Raw genomic sequence first — 22888 nt, forward strand, 5'->3', positions numbered from 1 at the left:
GTCCTGGGATCAAGCCCCACATGGGGTGATTCTGGTTCAGCAGGGAGCCTGCTTCCTCCTCTCTCTCTGCCTGCCTCTCTGCCTACTTGTGATCTGTCAAATAAATAAATAAAATCTTTTAAAAAAATAATTAAACAATAAAATTCCCAGAAGAAAACATGAATTTAACAATGGATTCTGAGGACACCAACAGCAGGAGCAGCAAAAGGAGAACCAGATAGACTGGACAACAAGAAATTTAAAACTTTTGTGCACCTGAGGACATTATCGGGAAAGTGAAAAGACAAGCCACAGAGTGGGAGAAAATATTTGCACATCATCTACCTGGTAAGAGTCTTGTATCCAGGACATACATGGAACTTGTGCAGCTGAGCATCAAAGACGACAAACCCTAGTTCAAAAGGACTTGATCGGGGCGCCTGGGGGGCTTAGTGTGTTAGGCCTATGTCTTCAGTTCAGGCTCCCGGGATCGAGCCCCACATCAGGCTCCCCGCTCAGCATCGAGCCTGCTTCTCTCTCTCCCTCTGCCAGCTGCTCTACTTGCTTGAGCTCGCCCGCACGCATGCTTGCTCTCTCTGACAAATACATAAAATCTTTAATTTAAAAAAAGGACTTGATCAGCCCTTTTTTCCAACGAAGAGAAACAAGTGGCCATAAAGCACACAAAAGGATACTCAGCATCTTTAGTCAGTATAACACATATATGAAAAGCACAGTGAGGTACTACTCCACACCCACTTGCATGGCTGAGGTTTGTTTTTTATTTTAAGATTTTAATTATCTGAAAGAGATCACAAGTAAGCATAGAGGCGGGGGTGGGGAGAGCATGCTCCCCGCTGAGCAGGGAGCCCAATATGGGGCTTGACCCCAGGACCCCGAGATCATGACCTGAGCCGAAGGCAGAGGCTCGACCCACTGAGCCACCCAGGTGCCCAAAATGTGGATAAACCTTGAAAGTATTATGCTCAGTAAAAAGCCAGACACAAAAGCTCACCTACCATACAGTTCTATTTATGTGAGATATCTAGAACAGGTAAGTGTGTAGAGACGGAAAAATTAATGATTGCGAAGGCTGGGGTGAGGGGATAAGGAAGAATGACCAAATCATGGGGAGAGGGGTTCGTTCTGAGGGCATCAAACAGTTTAGAACTCGACAGGGACGGTGATGACCAAACACTGATATACTAAATGCCACCAACTGGTGGTTAAAACGAGTAACTCTGGGGGCACCTGGGTGGCTCAGTGGGTTAAGCCTCTGCCTTCAGCTCGGGTCATGATCTCAGGTCCTGGGATTGAGCCCCATATCAGGCTCTCTGCTCAGTGGGGGGCCTGCTTCCCCCTCTCTCTCTGCCTGCCTCTCTGCCTGCTTGTGATCTCTCTCTGTGTGTCTAATAAATAAATAAAATCTTTAAAAAAAAAATGAGTAACTCTGTGCTAATGTCAGTTTGACCTCAATTTTTAAAAATAAAACAGAAGCCAAAAAAAATTTCTAAGTGTCCCAAGGCCCTAGGTCTCCCTCTCTCAGAGGCCAGGAGACCTCACATTGCCACGAATTAGTGGGCGTACAGGGCAGCTAAGCAGATAAAACACTTGTCTCTCTTGTGTTAAGTGCGCGGGGCTAGATTCTCTTAAGGCCAAAACATAAGGGGGTGCTCAGCCAGTGAGACAGAAAGTGGGTGTTCAGGGCCAACATACGACCACACATGAACTCTCTTACAGATGTGCAGCTACCGACTGGTTATGGAAATTTTGAGTAAAGAGCAGCCATGCTTACACGACACATAAACCTTTTGCCGTCTAGATAGCTTTCTGCCAAGGCTGCCTGCCCTGCCCTCACCTGGAATCAGCTCGACACTAGCACAGATGGGGTTCTGCCTCACCTCTCCAAGGTGAGTGGCCACCTTGCTCCACTGGGACTGAGCTGGCTGGGTGGGCAGCAGACTGTGGGAAAGAGCCACCTTGTCCTGAAGACATGTAGGACTCCTTAAATGGCCTTTGAATAAAACCAGAAGCCTTTCAGGGCCAAAACATTTGAGAACAAAACCAATGAAACCCAGTCTGGTCCTTTGAAAATACTAGAGAAATAGATAAACGTCTAGCTACAAAATCAAGGGGAAAGGAGTGAAAATACAGGTCATCAGTACCAAGAAGGAAAGCAGAGTCATCACTACAGGTCCTACGACACTGAAAGGGAAATGAGAATATTATCGACTTCATTCTCATGGATTTCACTTACTAGATGAAATGAAAACAATTCCACAAAAGATTTAAGTTACTAAAACTGAGTTACAAAGAAACAAAACTGAGGCACCTGGGTGGCTCAGTGGGTTAAAGCCTCTGCCTTCGGCTCAGGTCATGATCCCAGGGTCTTAGGATTGAGCCCTGCATTGGGCTCTCTGCTCAGCAGGGAGCCTGCTTCCCTCTCTCTCTGCCTGCCTCTCTGCATGCTTGTGATCTTTGTCTGTCAAATAAATAAAATCTTAAAACAACAACAACAAAAGAAACAAAACCCAAGGAGCCCCATAACAATGAAATGAATTGAATTTGTGAATAAAAACCTCACAAAGAAAATTTCAGGCTGGGGTGACTTAGATGAGAAAACACACTCGGTCTGTTCCACCCAACATTTAATGGAGAGAAGTAGCCCAAACACTCCCGCACTGCTGGTCAGAACAGGAAAAGGTGCAAATGTTTAGCGAAAACACTAAACATATTCCACCATACGACCCAGCCATTTTACATATCTACCAAGAGACATGAGGAAACAGACCTGTGAGCAATGCCTTTAGCAGATTTATTCAGAGTAGCCAAGAACTAAGAAACAGCCCAAGGGTCCATGAGCAGAAGAGGGGACAAGTCCACTGCGTTGTATCCACCGGCGACAGATTTTATTGACATGCGTTAACACATTTGAACCTCAGAACCATGCTGAACTAATAATGAATCCAGAGACAGAAGAATATGCACCAAAGGATTCCATTTATGTGGAACTCTAAGAAGAAAAAAAGCCTCAGCTGCAGTGACAGAAAACAGGTCAGTGATCACCTAGGGCCATGCTGGGGAGGGGCTGACTGGGAAGCAGGAACAAGGGAGGATGTGGGGGGCTGGAAACACTCTATCTCAGCCACATGGTGGGTAACATGGTGTGCACACTTGCCAAATCCATGAAGCTGTACACTTAAAGTGGGTACATTTTTTACATTTTATTTATTTGAGAGAGAGAAAATGAGAGAGAAGGAGCATGGGGGAGAGGGTCAGAGGGAGAAGCAGACTCCCCACCAAGCAGGGATCCCAATGTGGGACTCGATCTCAAGACTCCAGGATCATGACCTGAGCCAAAGGCAGTTGCTTAACCAACTGAGCCACTCAGGTTCCCAAAGTAGGTGCATTTTGTGTAAATTGCAACGGACCCTCCAAACAAAGCTCTGATTTGTAGTGTTTTAATTTCCACAACTTAAGTACACCCACTGCACCCGGTTTCAAGCAAGCAACATGTCATCACTCAGTGCATAGCAGAGAAGGCTAAGGGGCCAGCTCTTGAGCCGTGTGGGCCAGCACTGGCTCCTGTACGCTACCACCTGCACCTCAAAAAAGTTGTTTCTGAAAACAAAAGATGACAAAGAGACCCTGAAACATCCCCGACACGCAGTGGCGATGCCATGTGCTGATGGAGACACAGAGCAATTGAAATGCCTGTGGGGCCCAGCAGCTCCCCACCCTCCGTGTGTACACAGTGGACGCGTGGATAGGTGCCCCAAGGAGGCGCCACCGAGGGTCACAGCAGCCCTGCTCCTAAAGACAAAAACGGCCAACAACTCATCGCCAAGAGCAGGACGGATGACTGGCGCTCGTGGAATCGCTTCCAGCAGAGAGGAGGACAGTCTGCAAGGTCGGGCAGACGGGGTGAGTGGCGCGGGTGTGCCAGGCCGCAGGCGGCGTCCTGACGTGCGCAGATGCGCGGGGAGCACTGGGGGCCCCACCCAGCCAGGCTGATGACGCGGACGGACGCTGGGGCCACCAGGGGTCTGGTTCTTGGCTCTTGGTTCAACGGACACTCGGTCAAGTTCTCGCGAGCACATGGTCTGTGGACTCTTGCGTGAGTTCCAATTACGAAAATATTTTTAAAAGAAAACCCATGTTTCCGTGGTCAAGCATGAGAGCCTGCTTTGTTTCCAGTACGTTTGCCACAACAGGCGCCACATGGCGGGTCTTTTCACAGACACGCAAGAAAGTGTAAGCAGAATGCATGCGTGCGTCCCCTTGAGTCCCGGTGTCCTTAAGTCCCCGTCTTCCTGTGTGTCTTGACGGCACCACGGCTTGTTGCCGTCCCTCCCCACCCTCCATTCCCACTCTTCCAAAGCGTCTTCTGTCTTCTTTCTAAGCAGCCTCAGGACCTGCTCCAGCCCCGGCAGGGACTGGGAAAGCCTCGCGTGCCCCCTCTCTCCAGAAAGGGCTCCAGGCCGGTGGCTCAGTCCCCCCGTGAGCGTGCACGTAGCTACCCAGAGGCAGCGTAAAACCAGAGGGACACGCGCGAACCCGACAAAGCGTCACACAGCACCGAGGACCGGCCAGCCGCCCTGCTCCCACCCACGTCTACCTGCAAGGACACCTCGGTTTAAGACCGAGAGCCAGGAAAGCAGTGACAGGCAAAGCCAACAAGACCAGATGATGCCTCCTGTTGAGGGGCAACTGATGCCTTTGTCCTCAGGGAGGGTCGCCGGCGAGGCACCTCCTCCTGGCGCTGGCCGTTGCTGCACCTGGGCCTCGGAGGCCACCGCGCCAGCCCTGCAGCTGCAGGCCTCTCTGTGCTGGGCGCACATTTGCATCTCAATACCCCGATTAATATTTAAGGAGCCAGCTGTCTGCGCCACATGGGAAGGGGGGGAACCGCCTTGTTCCTTTAAGGGGTGGGCTCAAGGCTCTCCGTCATCTCCCCTCCGGGTCTTCACACTCACGCAATTCTTCTCCATGAAAAAATACCGAGCGCCATTAGCGAGTTATCAGGGCCCGACTGTGTCTCCATCAATGGCCCTCAGTCCATTGTGGCCATCATGCAGCTGCAGGGCTGGCGCAGAGCAAGCTGCCGGGCTGGGCTCGGTCCCTCTGTCTGTCCGTTGTCACCGGGCACCGCGTCCAGCGTGGCCTGTCACTGCCCCGTCAAACGGAAGTAGACAGCATGTTCAGAGCTCCCGCACTGCCCTGGGGGTCAAGCCAGCCAGCACCCCCAACCAGCCCAGGGGGCCACCAGCCCCGCTGCTCTCCCCCAATCCCCACACGGCCACCAGCGCTGAGGCCTCCCTTGCTGACCACCGCCCCGAGCAGGGTCTTGGCTCACAAGTCTGCCCGGAGGCCTCCTCTGGCCTCCTCTGGGGATCTCTGGGCAGGCATCAGTTGTAGGGAGTTCAGTGATGTCCCCCAGAACTCAGAACCTCAGAACATGACTCTCCAGAAAGAGTCTTTGCAGGTGTAATTAACTAAGAAGAGGTCATGCTGGAGGAGGGCGGGCCCTGAATCCAGTGTCTGGTCCTTGTAGTAAGAGGAAACAGGCACAGGGAAAAGAAGACCATGCGACCCCAGATCCCCTGTCCCCAGAAATTGACACACCCAGCAACAGTGGAGGCAGAGATCTGGGCCCAAGAGAGCCCGCATACCCAGGATGGCCACTCAGAGCTCCCCTCCTTTCCAACCTGGGGGGCAGGGGCCAGGTGCCTCCTGGGACAGCAGCCCCACCAAGGTCAGGGAGCAGGGAAGCAGGGGCAACAGCTGTCTGGGCGCTGCCCTCCCAAGCACCGTCTGGCCTCCTGACCCCACCTGCCCTCGTGAGTCCTGGGCCCCCTTCAAGCCCAAGCACCCAGCCAGGAACCACCTGAGACCCTTCACCCACACCCGGGGGCGGGCATCTCACTGTCAACACATAGGAATGCCTGGGTCACCGCATTCCTGGCGGCCTCAGCTGGGCACTCATGGGAGGCGGGGCCTCCACCTACAGAGGGCAAGGGTCACAGGCCTGGTGCTCGCACTGGTGGGATTCGGCTTCCCCCAGCCCCCACCCAAGGGCAGGTCTAGAGAAAGTCACTCCTCAGAGCTCTTCTGCAAATTCCTCCCCAGACAGCATGGCGAGGCCCCCAGACCCACGCACCGCCGCAGTCCTGCCCACCAGGCAGAAGAGGCAGAGTCACGGGCAGCACCCACGCTCTCCCACGGCCGTGCGGGCTCAGGGGTACGGGGACTGCCTGACGGACTTAACACGCCGTTTCCCCCGATGAAGACCCCAAGGACCGGCTCTGCCCTGGCCAAGGGGAAACAGGCTCTGCGCACCTACCTGCTGGGAGGGGACCTGCCCGTCCCCATCCTAGCACTGCTCCCGCCGCTGGACACCTACGGGGTCCCTGACCCAGAAACTCTGCCGCTTCCGCTTTTCCCAGCCCAGGGTGTCGGGCGAAGCCAACCCACGAAGAGGCAGGAGAGTTCGCCCAGCCACTCCCATCCCTGCCACTGGGGACTGGGGGAGTCTGGGGACTCAGAGGCGGGGCCCGGGCAGCCGCACTGTCGCCAGCACTCAAGGTTTCCACGAGGAACACATGCAGGCCGGGCAGACCGGCGGCAGATTCTTGCCAAACCTCTGAGAAAGCCTCTGGTTTCCGAGCGTGGGGCTGGGAACTGCAGACTGGGGCGGCGGGCTGACCTGTGTCCTCGAGTTTCCCGAGGAGGAGGGACGCCCATGCCCTGGGGAGAGAAAGCGAAGGATGCCCAGAGACAGCGAGGGCACTGGTGAGGGCCCGTGAGCGCGGCCGCGGCGGAGACGCCCCCACGTCCAGACATGTGCACACAAATGTGCGGCAGCACCGACGGCCACGTGTGCCAGTGTCACACTGTCCCAGATGGCACGAGCGGCTGGAGCACCCGCAGCCGGGAGTGACCGCACAGACCGACCGTCCGCCCCGGGGGCCTGCGGCGGGGGCGCCCACGCCGAGGGCATCTGCCCCAAGGGGCAGCCATGTGCCCAAGGCATCGGCCGCCCTTTCCCCCTACAGGGAGCTCCCCACGAGCTTCGGGATGCCAGAGGAAGAACCCCTCTGGGTTCAGACGCCCCTTCCAAAGGGAGGTCCACCAGCCCGGGGGTGAGGTGGGGGCATCCATGGCCCGCCGGCGCCCACACCCTCAGTCTCGCTGACCCACCCCTGTGCCCCCTCAGGATGCCCACCAGTGTGCTGGCCACAGCTTTCCGAGAGCCCCGGAAAGTGCCAGGAGGACAGTAACTGTCTGCAGGGCCGCCAGCCCCCTGCCCCATCGGCAGCTGCACTGGCCAGACCCACCCAGGGCAGCCATGAGCCATGAGCCCAGGCAGGAGCCCATCGCCACCACTGCACACAGCCCACTGGCTCATTCCACATTCACTGGTGTCACAGGATCTTAGCGGCAAGACACAGTCACCAAGGGGGACACCCCCTATCATCCATGAGTGCTGGGGTGGGGGAAGAGCAGCAAAGCACAGAGGGCCTCCAGGTGGAGGCAGCAGCCCTGGAAGCCTCAGGAGGCCCTGCCTGCCAACAGCACAGACACACCACGGTCTCTGTCACCTCTAGGTGACGACACCTCTGTCACCACTAGGCTTCCTTCCCTTGTCCCTAGGACCAGTGGAGGCCACCTGAGGGGGCTCCATGCATTCCTGGCATTGGCTTTCCCTCAACCCAGCCATGCCCTAAGGCCCAGGACAAGGGCTGCCAGTGCTGGAAGGAAGCCGTGTGGAACCCAGGAAGCTGCCGGGATCCCGGACTCAGTAGGACCCACCTTTCTGGGGCTAGGGTCTATGGCTCAGGGTCCAGGTGCAGCTCTTCTCGGGAACAAGATTTAAATGCAAATCATCTCCCAGGAACAGGCTGCCAGGGAGGGAGGAAACGAAGACACCCAGCACGCAGCTGCCACTCCAGCTGGGTGCGGAGAAGAGCAGCCCCAGGGGGCAAGAGGCAAACCCCACACAGAGGAGCGGTGCCCATCCCAGGGCTGAGGGCAGCCAGCCCGCGGCCTGTCGGAGCACAGGGACCCCAGCCGGGCTGACCGCACAAGGCTGGACTCTGATCCCAGAGAACAAAGTGTCCTCCTGCTCTGTGGCTGATGGCACGGGACAATGCCAGACCCACGATGCCCACGGGTCCCCACACAGAATGGGAGCACTGAGCATGGCTCTGTTCCTGAGAGGGACGCCCTGCTGGGAGCCACGCACAGCCCTGTCACTCCCGCAAAGCTAAGGAAAGAACCCTGAACACGTGAGACGGGCCGACACGAGGGCACCCACCACGGTCCTCACCTGCCTGCGGGGCAGGGACACACTCACACACACACAGGTCGGGGCAGAAGCTGAGAAGACTAGAATGATTCTCCTGCCTCGATGATCCCAAGGCCCTGGATTCTGAACCAAGAATCCGTGGGTCACTGTGTAGGCTTGGAAGCTGCCCACCCCACGGGTGGGTGGTCCATGGGTCCAGATCAGGGCCAGGGAGGGGATGCACCCCTGCCCCGATGTCCTTGATGCCTGCCCCCACTCCTGGGGCTATACCAAGTGCAGCCCACATGGCCAGGGACTCAGCCTAAGTAGGGGACTCCAAAATGACCCACGTCCTAAGCCCCAGAACCTACAGATGTGACCTCACTTGGAAAAACAGATCTTTACTGTTGTCATGAAATTAAAGATCTCAAGATGAGACCATCCTGGCTCACGAGGAGAGGTCCTGAATCCAGTGACAAGTGTCCTTAAAGAGACACGGATAAGGCGCCTGGGTGGCTCAGTGGGGTTGAGCCTCTGCCTTTGGCTCGGGTCATGATCTCAGGGTCCTGGAATCGTGTCCCGCATTGGGCTCTCTGCTTAGCAGGGAGCCTGCTTCTCTCTCTCTCTGCCTACCTCTCTGCCCACTGGTGATCTCTGTCGAATAAATAAATTTTTTTAAAAAAAGAGAGAGACTCTGAGAAGCCACACGAAGATGGAGGCAGAGATTGGAGGGATGTGGCCACAACGCAAGGGACACCCAGAGCCTCCAGAGGCAGGAAGGAGTCTCCCCCAGAGCCTCTGGAGAGAGCATAGCCCCACTAGCACCTTCTTCTCGGACTTTCAGCCTCCAGAAGTGTGAGAAAGTCCGTTTCCATCGTTTTCAGCCACCCAGTTTGTGGTGAGTTGTTACGGCAGCCATGGGACAGTAACAGAGCCACCAGCCCAGAGGTGATGCGGGTGTAACAGGGGCACCCGTCACTCCCACGCTTCCCCTGACTTCTCTGGTCAGCCCTGGGGGTACAGCTGCCCCTCAGCCTCATGAGGACTCACCCCTGACCTCAGGCGACCCCAGATATGTCCCCAGTAAGAAGTAGAAACACCTTCCCTCAGAGAATTTACATGAAACGGACCAATTCCTCCAAGTCACAGAACAGCGAAGCCACCTAAAGTATTAACGGACACTGAGCAGTCTTGTAGCTACGAAAGACGCTGGACTCACAGTCACACATAAAGGGAAGTGTCGGCCCAAGCGGTTCAGCTGTGAATTCTGCCAAGCGCTTACAGGAGCAGTAGCACCGATTATCCCCAAGCCCCTCTAGAAAGGACAAACACAGGGACACCTCCCGGTTCATTTTATCAGGCCAGCATTACTCCGAGACCAGAACCAGGACAGACGACACACGAAAACCACAGACCAACGTCCCTCACAACCAGAGAAGTCCTTGACAACCTGCTAGAAACGTGCCAGCCCCGTGCCCGGGCGGACGGGCCCACGCGCTGCGGGCACCTGGGCGGCAGCCGGTGAGCGCAGGGCTTCTGGCCTCGGCTCAGCTCTGTCTCCAGGTCACGCCACTGGCCCTGAGGCGGGCTCCACACTCAGCAGGGAGTCTGCTTGCAATCCTCCCTGCCCTGTGCCCCGGCCCCCCCACCCCTGCCCTGTGCACGCGATTGTTCTCCCATCCTCTCAAAATAATTAACTAAATAAACGAGGAGAAAAGAAAAGACTCACACTGACCCAGCTGGGCTCACCACAAAAACTGGAAGATCTGTTAACAACTAAGTAAGAAAACACACACGACCTTATCCGTAGATGCAAAAAAAACAAAAAACCATACCCTAGACAGAATTCAGCATCTACTCGTACTAAAGGAGTTTTCTTACCTGTCAGCAAATGAGAAGGGAACCTCCCCCCCACCCGACCCGCGCACAGGGGAGACGGCCCCTCCTCGCAGGTCGGGCCCAGCACAAGCACGGCTGTCCGCCGCAGCCCTTCAGCATCACGCGCCGACGGAAAGGATATGGGACGCGCCGCAGAGAGTCCAAGAAACCTGACGAATGCAGCCAATGGATCCCCCATATGCACAGCTTCAGGACCGGCGGGGCCCTCGGGACGGATGGACGGGCAAGAGTGCATGGAGTCTGCAGGGCGACGGGGCAGGCACGGGTTACCGACGGCCCTTCCTCAGAACCCACAGCCTGTCCCAGGAGGGTGCGCTTCTTGACCAGCCATCACAATGGGATCGTTTCAGAAACAGAAGAGAAGGGGACCTCGGGGTGTCTGTGGGCGTCAGTCCCCTCATCAGGACCTGAGTCATGGCCCAGGTGCCGCAGAGCCCCCAAGGATCCCCACAGCCCAGCCCCTCACCCAGAACTTAATTACATCCACAAAGACCCAATTTCCAAACAAGGTCATGTTCAGAGGCTCTAGGGACCCCTCTTTGGGGGAACCACCCAGCCCACCAGGATCCGCAAACCAGCCTGGCACGGGGAGACACTACCAGCCTCAGCACATTCCCACAGCCTGGGAAGCACCCCCAGGCCAGACCCTGGCCACCCTGCGCCTATCAGAGCCTCCATGCCAGCACATGCAGGGTGCTCACGTGCACTCCGAGGGGAAGGCCTCTGATCTCTGACCGGTCTCTCCACTCACAGATCCCCCGGTGGGCCTCCCGCCCCAGATTCGATGATGCCCGATCTGCAGGGAAGGGAAGTGTGGGGGTGACGGGTGCCCGATCCGCAGTCCTCTGCCAGCTCTCAGCTTGAGGGGCCCAACAGGGATGACCCAGCACCGCCTGAGTGGGAGCGCCGCCATCAAGTGACAGCGGAGGTGGAGCCCGCCGCCTCACTGGTTTATGGCCGTAGGGTCTGGCCAGGCTGCCTCCCCGCGAGTCCATTCCCTCTGACGCGTTGGGGTGATCCTGTCTCTGAGAAAAGCGAGAATGTTCCAGGCCTTGCCCCTCCCTCACAGAACTGCTAGGCTACTGGCAAGGCCTCCTGAGGGACAGGCACCCAGGCCTGCAGGCAGCGCAGAGGTCAGAACTGGACCCGGTGCCACGTCCTCTGGCTGCCCCAGCTCACGGCTGAGGGTCGTTAGCACTTAGTAGGCTCATGGTGGAGCCACCTGGGCCTGGGCATTCCTCTGCGGGAAGTTTTAAATTATGAATTTAATCTCTTTATTACAAATCTACTCAGACTACTTCCTCTGAAGCAGTCACCGGAGTCATCTTTCTAAGAATTTACACGTCAGTATATGGTCTCAACTGCAGCTCCTCGTGACCTTAAGTCAACAGTGACACAAGGCCAGTGGCCCTCTGGACACACAGGAACCACGACAGCCCGCGGCCGGCCTCACGCCTAACCTTACAGCAGAAAGCTCAGGCTGTCAGGCTCCCCGCATCCGACATGCGTCTCTGCTGCACCCTCTTCGAGTTGAAGAAATCGTGTACCATCCCTCATTTTCTCAATTTTTTCATGAACCGTTGTTGAAAGCTAATTACGTTTCCAGCATCAACTCATAAACAAACTGAAATGATCCATTTTCAGATACAAAATTACATCATCGAATCCCCGACATGACGCAGTGATACGCTCGCTCGTAAACGCGTACTTCCAAACCATAAATATTTATAACGCAAGTCGAACTTGCTGACGACAGTGTTCTCATCTCCCACACCGCTACTTACCTTCACGCCACCCATTCAGCGTCTTAAGAGGAGCGCGTTCAAGTCCCCACAGACATCCCCACCTTTGCCCTGAAAGTGACCTGTGGCATCCGGGCCCGGCCCGGCCACCAGAGCCAGCAGTGGCAGCTGTTAGCAATGTATCAGACACTGACTTTAAATACCCGGGGGCACAACATAGGGCTAGCCTCGCCCCTTGGGGCTGCTGCTTCAAAAAACCCAGCGACCTGCTTTAAGTAAGATTTTATTTATTTATTTGACAGAGATCACAGGCAGGCAGAGAGAGAGGGGCAAGAAGATTCCCCGCTGAGCAGAGAGCCCGATGCAGGGCTCGATCCCAGGACCCTGAGACCACGACCTGAGCTGAAGGCAGAGGCTCAACCCACTGAGCCACCCATGCGCCCCTTGCTGTGGTTTTTTTGTTTGTTTATTTAAATTATCACGGCAGTCCTGCTGGGGAGACAATGTTGAGAAGCCCACAGAAGGCAGAGGAATCGCATCTGATTCTGAACCAAAGCCCGTGGACATTTCATGTCCAGTTTTGGGGGCCAGTCTGCATCATCCTTGGGCCAGAGCAGCCCTGGTTCTCAGGCTGGACCCACAGGCCTCTGGGTGGGGACAGCCCTGGCCCTGTGTCCCTGTTATAAGTGCATTCTCAAAGTTCCTCTTAAGTTTTGACACAGAAAAGACAAAAAGCAAAAACAATAGAATCACACAGATGTCAGACATCCGAGGGCACGTCCTGGTGCGGCTCACAAGGAAAGAAGGAACCCGCCTGGGCTCTTGGCGCTCTTTTCCAAAGGTGTCCCAAACATCTTCTCTCCCCAAGCTGCCCCACCCACCCCGCGCCTTGCCATGGGAGGGGCATGTAGGCAGCAGGACTCTGCGGAGCCTCCCCTCACCCGGGCTCGGGGGGCCACTCGGGCCAGCAGGAGCCCGTACCCCAGGGTCTGTGCCCTGTCCAGACCACTCCAAAATGGGAAGGTGACCAGCACCAACCCAACAACCGATGTGCGGCCCCACCGGGATGGGCAGGCGCAGGCTCCCCTGGGGCACGCAGGAAGGGTGTATGGGACTCTGCAGGCCTCCCTGGGGGGACCCGCCCGCACTCCACCTGGGGCGCCCCAGCTGACCGAGCCAAGCCCGCATACCCCCCCCCCACACACACACACTCCTGCAGACAACCGCGCCTCTCAGAGCCCACAGCTACCCTCCAGGCGGACTACATCTGCCCCACAACACAGAGACCCCGTGCTGGGCCAGGTTCCAGGCACCCCCAGCCACAGCCTCCCTGAGCCACGTGAGCCCCCAGAGAGTCCCCCGCCCACCCTGGAGTCCGCAGCGGCTCAGTGGCCCCGCCACCCAAACGCCGGACACACCAGCCCCCAAGCCGTCTGCACAGCCGCCCCCCAGCCGTCCCTGTAAGGGCCTGCCCCTCCCAAAGGAACTTGCTTGTGGACCCCGATGTAGGGGTGGGGCAGGCCAGGTGGAGATGTCCAATCGGTGCAGCATGTGTATATCCACTAGGGTGGATTGAGATCCGATTGGCCACCTGTATAGGAATGGGACTCAACCAACTGCATAAAGGTTGCTGCGACGGGAGCAGGAGAGCTGCAACAGGGAGCAGAAGAGTCCACGGGAGTGGAGGAGCTATAATAGCTCTTGTAAGAGCTATAACCGCCGCGAGCGGTCCCACCTCCGGCGGTCCTGCCTCCGGCGGCCCCAAAAACCGCCGCCTGCAGCCTCCAGCCACCGGGGGTCCTGAGCCACCGCCTGTAGCCTCCAGCCGCCTGCAGCTTCAAGCCCCCTGAGGCCCCGCCTCCGGTGGCCCTGAGCCACCTGCAGCCTTCAGCCGCGTGCAGCTTCCAGCAACCCCGAGCTGCCCAGACACCAGCGGTCCAGCTGTCAGCGGTCCCTCGACATCTGCGGCCCTGAGACACCAGCGGTCCAGCTGTCAGCAGTCCCTCGACGCCTGCGGCCCTGAGACTCCAGTGGTCCAGCAGCCCAGCGGTCAGCGGTCCCGAGATACCAGTGGTCCAGCAGTCCTGTGCTCAGTGGTCCCCATGCCTGCAGCCCCTAGACGTCAATGGTGCCAAGACACCAGCAGTCCAGCGGCCCAGCGGTCAGCAGCCCCTGGTCCCGAGACGCCAGTGGCCCAGAGATGCCAACAGCCCCTAGCCACCAGCAGCCTTGCCGCAAAATGCCTTGCCACCCCGAGCCACGAGCGGCCTTGTCCGCAGCGGTGGCTTCCTCTGGGTGGCAACCTTGTCAGAGTGGCATTGTGGGGAGCAGAGTCTGTGTCATCCGGGTTGTCCTCCTTGTCATAGTCGCTGTCATCGTTGCCTCTTCGTCGTCGGGAGTGGCCTCATCCGGGAAGCGGTCTTGTCCAGAATGGCGTCTTCTTGGGAGCGGCCTTGTCTGGGGAGCAACCTCATGGAGCAGCGGCCTCATCTTGGGAGTGGCCTCTCCTTGGGAGCGGCTCCGATCATGGAGCGGCCTCATCTGCGGAGCAGCCTCATCTAGAGCAGCCTCGTCCAGAGCGGCCTTCTTGGGAGTGACCTTGTCGGGGTCATCGTCCTCGTCTTTTCATAAGAGATAGCCCTGACCGGTCAGTTTGATTCTTGATGCTTGGCGTGAAATAAAGTTTTGTTTGACCTTCACTTTGTATCAGTCTCGTTCCTTTGATCATGGACCCTAACATTTGGAGGCTCGTCCGGGATCAAACGACGAGAACTGAGCCAGCATCAGAATTTTTAGGAAAAGCCTTCGGAGGTATTGGGTTCGGAGGTATTGGGTTTTGAGGTATTGGGTTCAGAGGTATTGGGTTCAGAGGTATTGGGATCTGAGGTATTGGGATCCTATCTGTCTGTCTGGTTGGAGCTCCAGGGTATAGCCCACCGGGGAGAAGCTGGACGCAGCCATGCTCCCCAGGGCTGGAGTGGATGCGGGGACGCCCCATCCCTCTGCTGATAGATCGACAGGGGGTTCGAGTCCCCCTGTGCAGTCAAGGGGGTTAGAGTCCCCCTGGATGGTCAGGGGGTTCGAGTCCCCTGCCAGTTGAGGGGGTTCGAGTCCCCCTGGGTGGTCAGGGGGTTCGAGTCCCCCTGGGCGGTCGGGGGGTTCAAGTCCCCCTAGACGGTCGGGGGGTGCAAGTCCCCTGCCTCCCTTTAGACAGTTGAGGGGTTCAAGTCCCCTTAGACGGTTGGGGGATAAAGATAGCTCCCACCAGTGGCTAGCTCTGGGTAAAGTAAAAAGTGTGTAGAAATTAATGCACTCCATAAATTTGGTCAGTAGGTCAAAGAGAAAAATCAAATTAGGAAATTCATTGAGCTATACAAGAACAAAAATGCAACACACCAAAGCTTATGGAATGTCACTAAAACAGTACTTAAAGGGAAATTATAGCAGTAAGCACCTTTTTAAAGGAAACAAACAAACAAAAAAAACCCTCAAACCCTATCTTAAAAATATTGAGAAGAGAACAAACTGAACCTGAAACAAGTGGTTGAAGGAATGTGGCAAGCAGAGAGTAAGGGGACGCTGGCTTTCATCTCTCTGTTCCTCATAATAGATGTGGGGCTTCTCCCTCACTCATTTTGTGTGTTAAGGGTTATAACGAGCCACCTGGAGTTAGTCAAATGCCGGGTTGAAGTGTCCAATGCTGATGCTCATTAGAACCGGGCGTGGAATATGAGTGCTTAGTGGGCCACTTTTGGTAAGCAGAACTGGCACTGTGGGATGAACCGACCTCGAGACAGAGACTTTAAGGAATATTCCCAAGCAGCTGCCGAAACTTCTTTTGTTTCAGGGAATTCCTTGCCTTCTCTGGCCCGACGTGGACTGCCTAGCCCCTCCTCCTTGCTGGCAGGGAAAGCATGGCATCTGAAGTGGAATGGACCCAGGTGGAACATGAGGTCTGTTGGTGAAGGGATGGCTGGGCTGATGGTTAACTGTCTGTTTCAAGGGTTTAATGAGTAATTGTTAAAGTGGCTTCTGAAGTCTTTGGTAACCTGAAACTGTGAAGGGTTGCTGGAATGACAAATGGAGTTAAATTTGTTGGACATCTAGATCCTAACCAAATGGGATGAAATGCTAGGGCGCTGGTTGCTGGAACTGGGTTTGTACTTTTGAAATCTGCTGGTGAACACGTTCTGTGCTTAACTGATTGATAAATTTGCCATCTAAAGAATTCTGTTGTAACAACTCACAATTGGTTTTGTCTTCAGTAGAGGTTAAGGTATTCCTAAGAGTACAAAATTCTGTTAAGTGCAATTAAGACTGATGGAAATGAGAAAAGCAACTCTGTATGTAAAAAGTAGGAGATATGTAAAAAGAGAGAAAAACAGCTGTGAGGCCACTGTCGGAGCTAAATCCATTCATAAAAGAATGGAAGGGGAGACTGATCACCTCCCATTAGCCAAGGATACCCAAAGGGGAGGATGTCCAACCTGTTTGAATCTGGAGAGTGCCTGACTGTGAATGTATCTCTATGGCTCCACCGCTTCCGTTATGGAGTCTGAATGGACTGCACCCTGAATCTTGCAGGGCGTCATATGTCATAACGGTCATCTACTCCACGGAGTAGCCTGGTCCAGGGTTTATAAGGACAGACCTTAGATAAGACGCTCCTAAGTTCCTGCAAGGGATGCGAGCAGGACGGCATCCAGGGACAGCCCTGCTCCGATGGCAGAGCAGACCACAGCTGTTCTCTCTGGGCTCCTCCACCCAGAATCTGGGAGATGGAACAGGGGAAATTCTGTGCAATGAATTTGGACTCTGGCTCAGCACCCAGCAGAGGTGTGTAGGCTCAAAGGTGTGCCTACGTGCCTTTGTCCATCGTCAGGAACTTGGGATCAGTAGCCGGCAACAGGGCCGGGTAGCCTCCCCTTGCTGAGTACTGCTGCTCCTGGGAGCACAGCCTGGGGAGTGGGCGGTGTGGGTTCAGGTGAGGCAGCCCTGCTGCCAGGTGGCCGATACCCCCATGCTAGAACATGCATGCCCATGAGCCTCAGAACCTCTGTGTTGGCTTTCAGACCTAGAAAAACGAGAGTCTGAGGGTCCACTTTGAGTCTAGGAAGCCATCTTCCAAGGGGAAGAAAACTCTCAAGTTCCATGAGCTGCCCGTCCCTCTTCTCTGATGTCTGGACTTGATGGGTCACACAAGGGCCCATGGGAGGAGCTCGGGAGTCAAGGCTTCAAATCTTGGCCATCGGAGGCTGCCAGGGACCTGTCCCAATTGATACACGTGCAGCTGCTGGCACGTTCCTGAATATGCTGGCTCTCTGCAGCCTCTGCATCTTTGAACGACATGTCCATCTGTCTGAAACATCATTCTGTTCCAAGCACTTAGAAACCCTCCACTACCTGTTCTTTTGTACAGAATGGGTATGACCACAAGGCATCAGTAGCCCAAGAAGGCTAGGGGCCAACGTAACTGAACAAGAGAGATATGGTAGCTAACCAAGCCTGGACAGATTAAGGTAACAGTAGGGTATGAGAAAGTTCAGCTTCCTCCAGCAAGGGAAGGACGGTTCCATGTTACATAGGGTGTCGCGTACACTCATCTGAGAATATCGGGTAAGAACCCTTTGATTGTCTACGGCCATACCACCCTGAACGTGCCCGATCTTGTCTGATCTCGGAAGCTAAGCAGGGTCGGGCCTGGTTAGTACTTGGATGGAAGACTTCCAGGGAATACCGGTTGCTTTTGCTTTGATCTCCAAGAGGGAATTTCTTGGGATGGTGGGCTACTGCAGGATGTAGATGCTGCCTTCATGGAGATGGCACCACCTCTCTACGAACTGGCTAAGGGAGGACTCACTATGGTAGAGTGTGGACAGCTGAGGCAGAAGGAGCATTTGGGGAATTACAAAGAGCCTTACTGTGTGCCCAAGCATCGGTCATCCCAGATGCTACCAAGCCCTTCCACTTGCATGTGGATGAAAAGGCAGGGCTGACTGAAGGAGTTTTGACTCAGACTCTGGGGCCTCGGTGAAGGCCAGTGGCCTATCTTAGCAAGAAACTAGATCCAGTAGCAGCTGGGTTCCCCCTTTGTTTCTGCATAATTGCTGCCATGGCCCTCCTGGTCAAGGATGCATGCAAATTGACTCTGGGTCAAAATCTCATATTGACCACCACCCATGTTATCGAGGGCCTTCTCCGGACTCCACCAGACTGGTGGATGACAAATGCCCGAGTGACGAGGTATCAGGCCCTCCTCCTGAATGAAAAGTGATCTTCTGGCCCCCAGCAGTGCTAAATCCAGCCACGTTGCTACCAGAGGTGCTGGCTGACCACCCACACGACTGCGGGAAGGTCCTAACCCAAGTCACGGGAATAAGGCCGGATCTCAGAGACACTCCCCTCCCAGATGCGGAAATGACTCTGTTCACAGAAGGGAGTAGTTACATGGTCAATGGAAAGAGGTATGCGGGGGCTACAAGACTCTGGACGACAGCCCTGCCACACAGGATCTTGGTGGAAAAGCAAAGCTGATTGCATTCACCAAGGCGCTACAGATGGCCAAGGCCGCGGACACTAATTGGAAACTACAGTGTGCCTACTGGCCCCAGAGCTCTGAGCAAGGAGAGAGAATGAACTAGACTCTTGAAGAGACCTTGATAAAGTTAATTCTGGAGGCTGGCGGTGGATGGATGGATCTCCTTCCTTTTGCTCTCAGGGCACGATGTACACCCTATTTAAACAAGGTGACCCCATTTGAAATAATGTTTGGGAGGACCCCTCCCTCGCTCTGTCCTAGGCTACAGGAGGTTGCCCTAGGAGAAATGACTGATCAGTCTATACCCCAGTCACTGCAGGCATTACAGTCTGTCTTAAAAAGAAGGGATCCAAACTGCCCACACTGGGACAGAGACAGTGGTGGAACCACATCCCAGGGACTTGATTTGGATACGTCACTACCAAGTGAGGAACTTGAAGCCTCGCTGGAAGGGACAATTTACTGTTATCCTAACCACCCCCACGGCAGGAAAAGTAGAAGGCATTAGGGCCTGGGTTCATATGGGTCACGTCAAACGAGCCGAGTAAGGATGCCCCCCAGATGGGAGCAGCAGCCGACAGACCCAGCTGACCATGGACTAAAAAGTTGTAAGTTTATTGTTGCTATACTAAAGAAGTTTATTGTTGCTATACTAAAGAAAATTGGGGCGATAAAATGTTAGTCTTATATGTTCAATATAAGATAGAACTATCTGAGAAGTCAAGGATTTGACTAATCTCCAAAGAAAAGGGGGGAATGTAAGGGCCTGCCCCTCCCAGAGGAACTTGCTTGTGGACCCCGATGTAGGGGTGGGGCAGGCCAGGTGGAGATGTCCAATCGGTGCAGCAAGTGTATATCCACTAGGGTGGATTGAGATCCGATTGGCCACCTGTATAGGGGTGGGACTCAACCAACTGCATAAAGGTTGCTGCGACGGGAGCAGAAGAGTCCACGGGAGCGAAGAGTCGGCGGAGTGGAGGAGCTATAACAGCTCTTGTAAGAGCTATAACCGCCGCGAGCGGTCCCACCTCCGGCAGCCCCGAGAGCCGCCGCCTGCAGCTTCCAGCCGCCTGCAGCACCCAGCCGCCTGCAGCTTCCAACCGCCTGCGGTCCTGCCTCCAGCGGTCCTGCCCCTGGCGGCCCCCGAGCCGCCGCCTGCAGTTTCCAGCCGCCTGAGGCCCCGCCTCCGGCGGTCCTGCCTCTGGCGGTCCTGCCTCTGGTGGTCCTGCCTCCTGCGGCCCCAAGAGCCGCTGCCTGCAGCCTCCAGCCACCGGGGTTCCTGAGCCACCGCCTGCAGCCTCCAGCCGCCTGCAGCTTCAAGCCCCCTGAGGCCCCGCCTTCGGTGGCCCTGAGCCACCTGCAGCCTTCAGCCGCGTGCAGCTTCCAGCAACCCCGAGCTGCCCAGACACCAGCGGTCCAGCTGTCAGCGGTCCCTCAATGCCTGCGGCCCTGAGACTCCAGTGGTCCAGCAGCCCAGCGGTCAGCAGTCCCGAGATACCAGCAGTGGTCCAGCAGTCCTGTGCTCAGCGGTCCCCACGCCTGCAGCCCCTAGACGTCAATGGTGCCAAGACACCAGCAGTCCAACGGCCCAGCGGTCAGCGGTCCTGATGCCTGCAGCCCCTGGATGCCAGCGGTCCCAAGACGCCAGTGGCCCAGAGATGCCAACAGCCCCTAGCCACCAGCAGCCTTGCCGCAAAATGCCTTGCCACCCCGAGCCACGAGTGGCCTTGTCCGCAGCGGTGGCTTCCTCTGGGTGGCAACCTTGTCAGAGTGGCATCGTGGGGAGCAGAGTCTGTGTCATCCGGGTTGTCCTCCTTGTCATAGTCGCTGTCATCGTTGCCTCTTCGTCGTCGGGAGTGGCCTCATCCGGGAAGCGGTCTTGTCCAGAATGGCGTCTTCTTGGGAGCGGCCTTGTCTGGGGAGCAACCTCATGGAGCAGCGGCCTCATCTTGGGAGTGGCCTCTCCTTGGGAGCGGCTCTGATCATGGAGCGGCCTCATCTGCGGAGCAGCCTCATCTAGAGCAGCCTCGTCCAGAGTGGCCTTCTTGGGAGTGACCTTGTCGGGGTCATTGTCCTCGTCTTTTCATAAGAGATAGCCCTGACCGGTCAGTTTGATTCTTGATGCTTGGCGCGAAATAAAGTTTTGTTTGACCTTCGCTTTGTATCAGTCTCGTTCCTTTGATCACGGACCCTAACAGTCCCCAGCTCTCGCTGCGGGCGCGCCCCAAAGCACGTCCCCCAGCCGGGTTCCAGCTGCCCGCCCCCCAACCCCGGGCCTCGCGCACCTCGTCCCCACTCCCGTGGCTCCGGGCGCACTACCCTGCCAGCGGACCCCACTCACATTTGTCTTCTCAGCGAGACCATCCGATGTCCGGCCGTGAAGACTCCGCGAATTCCCGCCACGGCCACGGCTTCCCCAGCTCGGGAACCTGGAGGCGCCCTCACAGTCCCACACCTGAAATCCGCACCCGGATGCCCGCTAAGAACGGCCTCGCCTGGGCACCTGGGTGACTCAGTGGTTTAAAGCCTCTGCCTTCAGGGGCGCCTGGGTGGCTCAGTGGGTTAAGCCGCTGCCTTCAGCTCAGGTCATGATCCCAGGGTCCTGGGATCGAGTCCCACATCGGGCTCTCTGCTCAGCGGGGAGCCTGCTTCCCTCTCTCTCTGCCTGCCTCTCCATCTACTTGTGATTTCTCTCTGTCAAATAAATAAATAAATAAAATCTTTAAAAAAAAAAAAAAAGCCTCTGCCTTCATTCAGCTCAAGTCATGGTCCCAGGGTCCTGGGATCGAGCCCCACGTCGGGCTCTCTGCTCCGCAGGGAGTCTGCTTCCTCCCCTCTCTCCGCCTGCTTCTCTGCCTACTTGTGACCTCTGTCTGTCAAATAAATCAATAAAATCTTATAAAAAAAAAAAAGCCGCGCCTGCGCACAGCCGTTATCGGGGAAGACACGTGCGGACGGCCTGCTCCTGCGCGCTGGGGTGAGGAGCACAGCCTGCAACCATGCCCGGGCGCAGCTGCCAGCAAGGAAACACGCGGGGATGACATGCAGCTGCGTGCAGGGGTGACGACCAGGGCCTGCGGCCGCGCCTACACACAGCCGCGAGCAGGGAAGCTTGCACAGCTTATGGCTGCACAAGGGAGAGAAGAGGCGCTCATCTGACAGCCATGGGCTGCGGCCACGCGTGCGCACAAACGTCTCCCTTCCCCGGGAACTTCCGCGGCCCCGCGGCTTCCCGGAGCCACACACGCGAGGCCCAGGCAGAAGCGAGCAGAGCCCACTGGTCTCCCCAGGTCGCAAAGGCAGGGCCTGGGTGTTTGCGTTCCCTCTGGGGCTGCCGGCTGGGTGGCGGTGGCCCACTGGAGACAAATGACGAGTAGTACCTCCGTGGCGGTGGCATTCTCTACTGAGTGACATAAACGTGAGCATCCAGATGAGACGGCTGAACCGAGGCTCCACGGAAGCAGGAGGCTGCCCAGGACCCGCGCCCCCACGGGCAACAGGCCTGCCGATCCCGCAAACTGCACACCCCCAAGGGCAGAGAGTCGCAGAGCCGTCTGAATCACTCTGCATCACTGAAGCTGTGCAACACGCTGGACCCTGTGCAGGGCAGGGGGCGCTGACCCCACTCCCGTGATGCCCGAGGCCAGTCCCTGCAGCCGCGCTGACCCCGGCTCCGTCCGCGCGAGGCCCCAGGCGAAGTAGGGGGTGAGGGTCCTGACCCCGGCTCCCAGGAGGCCCCAAGCAGAGCCCCGCACACAGTGGGAAGAGGACACCATGGCCCGGCAGACCGGCTCCCAGACACCACGGCAGCTTTGCCAGGGAAATCCAGTTGCGAAAGTCACTCTAGTGCAGTTCGGAGGAGAAAAATCACAGGCTTCTCCCCAGAGGTGCAGATAAAGCCCTGGGCAGAAGGTAAGGCCCCTTCCTGATGGACACGGAATGAGTAAGGGCCACAGGAAGCGACTGCTGCTTTCCAACCAGTGACACAGACACATGTTTTGCAAACCCATCACCTCACTGAAGCAGCAGATGTACTCCTACTTGAGGAGCGGCATGGGGAGGGCCATGCCTACCACGTCTACTGCCCGTGAGCCCTGCCACTTAGAGGCCTCAGCCACCACCGTCTGACAGGGGAGGGCATCAGGGCCACAAGAATGGAGCCCGCGGGGGTTATGTTCAAAGAGACCAATGAACCTGGGAAACCCTGCAACAACAATGTCTAACCAGACTCTCGGTGAGGACAGCGTGTCTCACTTCCTCTGCATCCAAATCCAGCCAGGCCATGCAGCCACTAAGCATGGGAAATGGGGCACGTGTGGCTGAGTAGTGAGTGTCTGTCCCATTTCCTTTCGTCTTCTGCACACGGGAACCTAGCCACACGGGTCTGTCGACCTGGCAGCAAGCACGGCACCAGACCGTCAACAGAGAGTGGACCTCTCAAAT

At 56.4% G+C, this 22888-nt stretch overlaps 1 pseudogene; it reads left to right on the top strand.

Annotated features, from left to right (window-relative positions):
- Positions 1–17540: 17540 nt before the first annotated feature.
- LOC123389735 lies at positions 17541–17659 on the top strand (annotated as a pseudogene).
- Positions 17660–22888: the final 5229 nt, after the last annotated feature.

Source organism: Mustela putorius, unplaced genomic scaffold, assembly GCF_011764305.1.
Source record: "Mustela putorius furo isolate JIRA1106 unplaced genomic scaffold, ASM1176430v1.1 tig00004007_pilon_pilon_pilon, whole genome shotgun sequence".
NCBI classification, from domain to species: domain Eukaryota; kingdom Metazoa; phylum Chordata; class Mammalia; order Carnivora; family Mustelidae; genus Mustela; species Mustela putorius.